Source organism: Gossypium arboreum, chromosome 7 (assembly GCF_025698485.1).
Source record: "Gossypium arboreum isolate Shixiya-1 chromosome 7, ASM2569848v2, whole genome shotgun sequence".
Classification (NCBI taxonomy): domain Eukaryota; kingdom Viridiplantae; phylum Streptophyta; class Magnoliopsida; order Malvales; family Malvaceae; genus Gossypium; species Gossypium arboreum.
Window position 1 is genome coordinate 94329447 of NC_069076.1, and position 8448 is coordinate 94337894.

Sequence of the window (8448 nt, forward strand, 5' to 3'; positions counted from 1 at the left end):
TAATTCCACATCAAATAAATTGACTCAATTAATTTATTTCCAAAGTCATAATAATTTGCTTTTGATTCAAATACAATTCGATCAAGCTTTTATTGAGCTAGCAAAGGGACCAGTCAGACATATACAATTAGACTTTAGTAATTGCAATTATGTCTAAGAGCATCGTTCTGATAATTTGTAATGTACTTAATCATGGAGCCAGTCCACAAGAAGTATTCTAATTGAAAACTCCTTATTGTATAATCTTTACAAAATCAATTCATCCAACCATTTTTCACCAATTACCTCGTCATGTGCATGTTACCCTTATATGATATCTGTAACGCCCCAAGTTTTTAAATATTTCTGTAATTTATTGACACAATTGTGTATCTGCTTCAGTGGTTAAGTGTTCTGGGTGTGTGTGTGAGGTCCCAAGTTCAAGCCTTGCATTTGGAAAAATTTGGTAATTTTTGGAATTAAGCCTTACTCTAGTCTAGCAGGCTTATTTGTAAATATTTGTATTTTTACATCAGAATGGGCCTGCTGGTCTGGTGGTTAAGATGTGTGTTGGCGAGTTGGAGGTTTGGAGTTTGAATCCCTACGTGAATGAGGGGGATTATTTTTGCTTGATGCCGTGTAGGTGTTTAAGTAAAATTGGAATTCTGATGGGAGTGGGTTAGTGGAGTTAGTGGGGAAATTATCAGAAAATATTTTGATTATCTCTTTCCCAAAATACAATTTTTGGTTCTCCTTCATTTTCCCCAAAAATCTCCTGTCTGTTCTTTCTTTTGACTCTTTGCCAAAATTCCCATCTTCCTCTCCCTAGTTCTGTTCGATTTTATTTTCAATTTGCCTTCGGTTGTTCTACGTTGTCATCGTGGATTCGGTAAGTGGTTTTGGTTCCTTGAAGTTTTGATTTTTTTTAAAATAATAATTAGGATTTTTGTTAACTATTTTGGTAGTCGAAAATCTGGTGTAAGAGGCTATTCTAGTGCTGAATCGTAGTGCAAAGCGTTCGTGGTTTACAAGGTAAGGGTTGTACGGTCGAAAAGTGTCTAATCTGTTTTAGGGTTTTGGTTCAGTTCGATCGTTTAAGAGATTAACTGAGTAAAACATGTTCAATTATAGGTTTGGGTTTGCTCGGGAGTGATTACGCATCGAAAATGAACTAAGTGTGTACCCAGAAACACAGAAAATGAGAATCGTGATAGTTAAAAAACGACTCTGCCGACTCTACACGGCCGTATGGTAGGCAGTGCGGTAGGCTGTGTGCAAGGCTGTGAGCCAAAAAATGGCCATGTGATCGACGAGTCAGGTCGTGTACAGGTGACACGACCGTGTGATGGCTGGGTAAGGCCGTGTGCGACACACGGGCTTGACAATGGGGTTGTGTGGGCCACATGGGCATGAGGGCCCAAACGGGTGAACCACATGGGCGTGTGGGATTCTGACCCAAACCATGTGATCGACACGACCAAAGCCATTTTAGGCCGTGTGGGCCCATGGGCCACACGGGTGCATGGGCCCACACGGGCAGGCCACATGAGCTTGTAAGCCCATTCTTCTGGAATAATCTGTAAGGTTGCACGAGTCACCCAAGTCAACTGTGACTGACTGTAGGGTCGGTAAGTATTACTTAGACCCCTGATTCTGTGATCTGATTATGTGATGTATGTATTAAGCATGTTACTCTTAGCATGTGTATCTGACTGATTATATGATCTGTCAAGCTGCATTATAGCATACCATATTTGTTTGGTACATTGCATCATGGTGGGGTTGGTGTTATAATGGAAGAAGTGTTCTGAAAGGCTCTTAGCCTGATATCTGGCAGCACAGCTGCAATTATCTGATTATGTGTCGCATTTCGGTACAGCACGATGAGTTGGGATGGGTAGCTTGATTTTATCCCCACATGGTGTGTTGGGTTGGACAGAGTTGGTGTGCAGGGTTGGTGGGCATGATTATGCTATTCTGCTCTGTATGCATGTTATGTCTAAGATGAGCTAAGGTCCAGTTCATATCTGATTCTGTATCTAGTAGACTAAGGTTCACACAGATTCTATAAAGGGCTCAGGCCTGAATTATCTGTTATTTGGATATATGACTGACCTCTGTTACTGTGTATATCTTCTGTGGGGATTACACACTGAGTTTGCGAAAACTCACCCTTTTCTATTTAATCTGTGTAGGTAATCCCAAGACTTGACTGATCTGTACAACGGAGGGCTCAACAGCGACCACCACTATCGAACTGCTTATTTACAGTTTTTACGATTACATCGCTTATTTCTTGTTGGTATTTTATGTATGATGGACTTTGGGACTGTTTGGTTTTTAACTTGGGATTTTTGAACTGTTGATTATGGATTTATAAACTGCAACGCAACAAAGTATGGTTTTCATAAAATAAACTAAGATTTTTCGTAAATGAAACGGTTTTCAAAAATTATTTGGGTTTCAAAAGCTTCTGCGTAAAAGAAATTTTTTAAATCAAATCAATTAGAACACAATTTCCCCAAACTAGGTAAAAGTTAATAATTGGAACGATTTGAAGGTCAATGCATTTTCAAAAACACTCTTATGTGACATCGCCAAATCTGGCCATAACGTCCAGGCCGGGTTTGGGGTGTTACAATATCTTTGATTCCTTTAAGTTAAATATGATCTGTCATGTAACACCCCTTACACGTCACCGTCGCTGGAGTAAGATTACGAAGTATTACAGTACATATTAGAACAAATAACAACATAATTCATTCAACTATTAATTTTATATTAGCTAATCACCATGCATAGCTTATACACTAATAGAAGCCTTACATTGAGCTTATGAATCCTAAAAATCAATTCGGGAATAATTTAGGACTTATTTGAAACAAAATAGAGAAATTCAATAAAAATTGACAACATGGGTCACATGACCCTGTGGCCAGGCTATATGGCTCAAGGACATGGCCGTGTCACAGACCGTGAGGCTGCCTGTGTGTAAATCAATATATGGTCACACGGCCGTCTAACACACTATACCTGTGTGGCAAAATCTTGCCCCTAAAATCAATAAGACACACGGCCATGTGAAGTGGTCATGTGTCGTGTGATAAAATGTGAATCAAGCTGTGTGCAACCAAATGACTTTATTTTCAAGCCAGATCAACCACCATTACTTAGACACCAACCTATACCATTTGCAACAAAAATCAACTATTCAGAAATACATATAACACACCTAAAACATACAAAAATCATACAACTTCTGTGCCTAACCAATTTACCCTCATTGACATCACAAATTTTATAATATTCAATCAACAACAATGTTTCCAAATACCAAATACCAAACCACAGGTCGAAGGCAAGTCAAACATGTCCATTATCATAAGTTATCTACGAAATTGGCTATTCCATATTTTCAATCACCATAAGAGTTACCAAACCAAAAGAATGCCTAACCAAATAAAATCAACGTGAAACATAACTTATCATTTCATCAGCACATAAGCTTAATTACAACTTCAACTAAAACATTAACCTTAACAACTTCAACCCTATATACATGCCACAAACTAAAATAGCTAATTCAAAACCTACAAGGAAGGGTTGGATAGTGTGAGCTCTAAAGTAGATCCGTCCACCAATTCCATGAAACAAAAGCTTAATAAGCTTAGTAAGTCCATAGCTAAAGATTCAAATGAACTTACCTCAATCTATAAATTAATACTAAAAGAGCATTAAATTACTAAACTTGACAATTGTTTCCAAAATCACATAATGCCAGTACTAAAACATTCAATTGAGAAATTCATAATGCATAATAGTTCAAACCAAAACAAATCGTCCTTTGATATTTAAATACATATCATCTTAAATAGAACATTTTCACTTGTTTACCTTTAATACAATATCTCAATAAGTAAAAGCTCTATTTAACAAATAATTTAACCCACATTCACATAATTTCATGGCCCGTTGAACTACAGCAACATGGATCAGATACTCGGATTTCCCAAAACACACTAGAAAGCATCAAACTGCTAACAGAGGAACCAATGTGCAAATAGAGGGACCAAAGTGCAATCCTATACAAGCGCGCATACTGACCCTATTGGCATGCCAATATGCATCTAAGCTGACATATGTATAGTACAGTGCGGTAAATCGCTGTACAAATGTATTGCAGTTAAAACTGCCAAAATCATATCAGACTTCCTTTTTTTCGCAACCAAACCTAGATTTTTATGCATATGCTCAACATAAAAAACTTACAGATAGTCATACAACAGTTAAACAGAATAGAGGTGGACATATTCAATTACTTAGTAACATCGTTTAATACTTAATCAAATCAGTAAATCAATGCTATGATCACAAGTAGCGCGTAGGTCTAGGCCAAAACAAAGTCCCAACCACCCTTACTAAAGCCTAGCCGAGAGTTGGAATACACAGAAATACAAACAGGTCAAAACCCAACATATGACCAAAAATTGTGAAACAGGGCGGCCGTGTGGAAGATGCCTAAGTCGTGTAGAGGTCTACACACCCACCTAGAAGAGGCACACACTCGAGTGAAAGGAGGCACACCGCCGTGTGAGGTTGTGACCAAGTGACATAGCCGTGTGAACAGCCTGTGCAACTCTCTGTCCAATTTTTCTAAAATAGAGTGCAATACAGACACGGCCGTATGGAAATATCACTCACCCGTGTGGCTGAAGGACACAGTCGTGTGTCCAAAACACGTCTATGTGAATATCGACTACTCCCCAAATATCAGTGACACGGCCGTGAGGCACCAAAATTCATCCAAAAACCCTAATTGTTAAATTCACACGACCGTGTGGACTGCCCGTGTGTGGCATACGCCCATGTGGCCACTCGTGTGGTTACGAAACCATAGCAGAACAGGTTGAAGATCGTGCATTTACTATCGAAACAGTTCCCTACCCCTTGGTAGAATGATACCAAAATATACTAAAAAGCATGCAATTAAATGTTGATTTTGTACAATTTCATAACACACCGAATTTGCTTAATTTCCCAGATTCAAATTGTCAATTTGATATCAAAATTACAGAGTTCCCGAACACACACCTGAATTCACAATTAAGGTACCCAGAATTTTTTGACTCACTTCACCAAGTAGATAAAAAAGGCACACCAAACCAATATAAGTGTCTTAGGACCACACGCCTGCGTGCTTTGGCTGTGTGGGAAATGCCTAGGCTGTGTGGAATGTCCATATGAACTAATTTGAATACAGGGCTAACATGGTCGTGTGAAGGTCTCATATGCCCGTATGCCCACTAGACACAGCCGTGTATCCCAAAATACACGCCCATGTGGGATCCCTAATTCCTCAAATTAACCACACGGTGGTGTGGCCAAGCCGTGTGGCATAAAATCACTCAAACCCTAGTCCCCAATCTCACATGCCTATGTGGACAAGGGACATGGCCATATAAGAAAAGATAAAATCCCCAAGTCGGCCACACGGCCGTGTGGCTAGGCTGTGTGGCACCAAAATTAGCTTGGAAACACCAATTCCTAAAAGCACATGGCCTTGTGAACTAGCACACGCTAGTATGGAAACCCTAGTGGCCACGAAACCACCTTGAAATAGGCCAAAATCGCCACTTTAGCCATACAAACCAATCCCTAATCTTAACAACAATGAGATTATAGCAAAATATGCCATTACCCGGTATTTCTCAACCATTAAATGCTCAAAGTCAAAGGAATTGAAAGACCTTCAAGAGTTACTGAACAAAGATTCACAAAGTAAAATAGAAAATTTTTGAATCCCACACCCATTTTGATGATCGAAACGTCCCAATGATGACTCAATGACAAAGAAAAACAGAGCTCTAATGACCACCGCACCACCAATTCAAAAAAGTAAAAACCAAATAAGAAAACAAAGCCAATGAGAAGGAGAGAAAAATAACAACATGCAAAAAAAATAAAAATAAAAATAAAATCAAAATCAAAATAAATAATAAGTAACTATAAAAATTAACCGAAAACAAAATAAAATTCATGTCTCTCCAAAATACGCACCCAAGAACTTGAACCTAGAACCTAGAGGAACACTAATACTCGTACCACCACCAGACCAGCAGGCCCATTCTTGTCACATACACACAAAACTAAACACAAAAGCACACATTTCTCTCAAATCCTAACTATTAACATTAAAACTTCTAACCCCCCAAATCATGGGCCTTACACTTAGCGTTATAGGAATTGTTGTTATTTGATTGAAGGTTCTAGTGGTCTGGAGAGCGTTTTTACATCGAAACAATAACAGGTGTGTACCCAAACAAATTTGAGGTTTCAACAAAAACCTAGAATGGCCACTATAGACGCCACACGAGCATATGGTTGCCCATGTGGTAGGCCGTGTGTGAGGACACGATTGTGTGGTCGACAAAGGCATAGCAGTACGCACAGCTATATGGCAGCTCAGATATGGTCGTATCGACCACACGGGCTAGGCCAAGTAGGGCGTGTGGGCCCACATGACCATGTCACACAGGCACGTAGATTTTAGGCAAAGCTGTGTGGGCCACACAGGCAAGGCCAATATAGGTGTCTGGGCCACACGGTCGTATGGGCCCACATAGGCACATAGGCCCATTTTATTGAAATTTTTGTAGGGTCGTACAGGTCATTCTAATCGACTGTAGGCCAACCGTAGGGTCAGTAAGGGCTAACTAAACCCTAAGCCTATGTGATTTGTTAGACTGAAACACTGTTTAGAGTATGATTGTGTCATGTGTATCCGTTATTTGTTTACGTATGCATGTTAAACATGATCTATCTGTTAAATTTTGCATGTATGCTCTGTAATTTTTTGAGGTGGGATTTGTATATGAGAAGGAAGTATTCTGATCAGCATTAAACGCTAATATTCTAATAGCTTAACTGCATATTATATCTGATATGTGTCTTAATGACACGATATGGTGTGTAGGGATGGGTGCGTGTTTTTAACCCCACATGGTGTGATAGGATGGACGGAGATGGTGTGTAGAGGATGGGGGTAGGATTATTCATATTTGTATCTGATTCTATTACTGTAACTAAAAAGGACATGATGCCATATATGTATCTGTTCTGGTTCTATTTATGATGATTGTATGCTTGCATGCTTAATTTTGTTGGGTTACGCACTAAGTTTACGTAAACTCACATCTGCTTGTTTGTTTGTCAGGTAATTCACAGTCTTAGGTGGATCGGTGTAGCGGCACTCAACGGTGACAATTTTTTCGTAAAACTAATTAAAGTTAATAATTTATGGCTTTTATTTATATTTCTGGTAATCATTTGAGAGTTTGTAATTTTTGGGACTCTTGGGACTGTTTGATTTTTAACTGGTCATTTCTAATTTAATTATTTTGGTAAAACGTTTTATTAGAAACAATGGTTTTATGCAAACAATGATTTTCCTAAAAACACTATTGCGTTTTCAAACATAAATGATTAAAGCTTCCGCTGTAATAAGTAATTGGCAAATAAACTGCTAAAATAATGTTTTCTGTATTGAACACGAAGGAATGTGGGTTTTATAATCAAATCAACCTATATTCAAAATCTTTCTATGTGACATCTCCGGATTCGGTAATAACATCTAGGCCGAGTTTGGGGTGTTACATTTAGTGGTATCAAAGCCAGGTTGTAAAACTCGACTGTGGATTTTCGGTTCCAAAATTGTGTTTTAAAAGAATTGGTTTTCAAATTCCTTAAATAATTTGGAAAAGTATGTGGTTCACCGAGTCTCCAACGCCAATCCTATAATTATTTATGTACTTAGATTGAACTGTTCTGAAACACTGTAGTTAAAACTTTTTGAAACTATACTGAGTAGTTGGAGACTGAAACTTCTGAAAAAACTTCATAACTTTTGATAAATTATGCATAAAATATCTGCTAATAAATATTGAAACTGATGCATAAAATTTTTAATGTAAATAAAAATCAAATTTGACAATAAGTTCTCGTGAAATTTATGGACGTAGTACTCGTGGTTGTGGAAGACACCGTAGGGGGCTCAAGCTGAGTCTTCCTCTTTGGGCAGTATGCTAAATCTAGATACGATTGAGACACCAGTATCGCCTGCTACTGAGACTAGGTCTCAGAGTCCCTCGGCTGGGGACGATGCACTGTCTCTAGCCATACTGAGGATTTTGGAGAGGGTAGCTAGACCCTACTCCGAAGCTGGGGGCTGTAGGTCAGTAACTGAACAATTCTGGTCTAATGGAGCTAAGCTATTTAGGGGTGTCACTGGATTTGCCCCTAGTGTGGCTGAGTATTGGTTGGAAGCCACGGAAAGGATTATGAATGATCTAGACTCCACTCCTGAGCAGAAACTGAAGAGTGCAGTCTCTCTACTTCACGATGAGGCTTATCAGTGGTAGCTGACTATTGAAGAGGGTATTCAACCTGATCATTTGACCTGGGACTACTTTA